The sequence below is a fragment of the Mastomys coucha genome, unplaced genomic scaffold (genome assembly GCF_008632895.1).
Source record: "Mastomys coucha isolate ucsf_1 unplaced genomic scaffold, UCSF_Mcou_1 pScaffold9, whole genome shotgun sequence".
In the NCBI taxonomy this organism is placed as follows: Eukaryota; Metazoa; Chordata; class Mammalia; order Rodentia; family Muridae; genus Mastomys; species Mastomys coucha.
Window position 1 is genome coordinate 32,067,403 of NW_022196915.1, and position 381 is coordinate 32,067,783.

Consider the following 381-nt stretch of genomic DNA (forward strand, 5'->3'; position numbering starts at 1 on the left):
AAAAAAAAAAAAAAAACAAAAAAAAAAACAAAAAAAAGAATACTGATGAAACCTAATATAATACAAATATTATGGGATTATTTGTTATATAAAACCATGTATAGAATAATGATAAGAAGAAAGTATATATGTAGTACAAACACAGTTTCAGAATATTTTAAATTATTATTATTGTATCTGTGTTGTTGGTGTGTGTGAGTTGCATGCAGGGTCAAAGGCAAAGTCAGTTTCTCCACTCACCATTACATGGGTTCGGGGGATCAAACGCAGGTCTCCAGGCTTATGCCATAAATGCCTTTACCTGCTGAGAGCTCACTGGCTCCTCACATACACTTTTTCTAATATTTTTAACTTGTGCTCTCTCTGAACCCAAGGATGTGA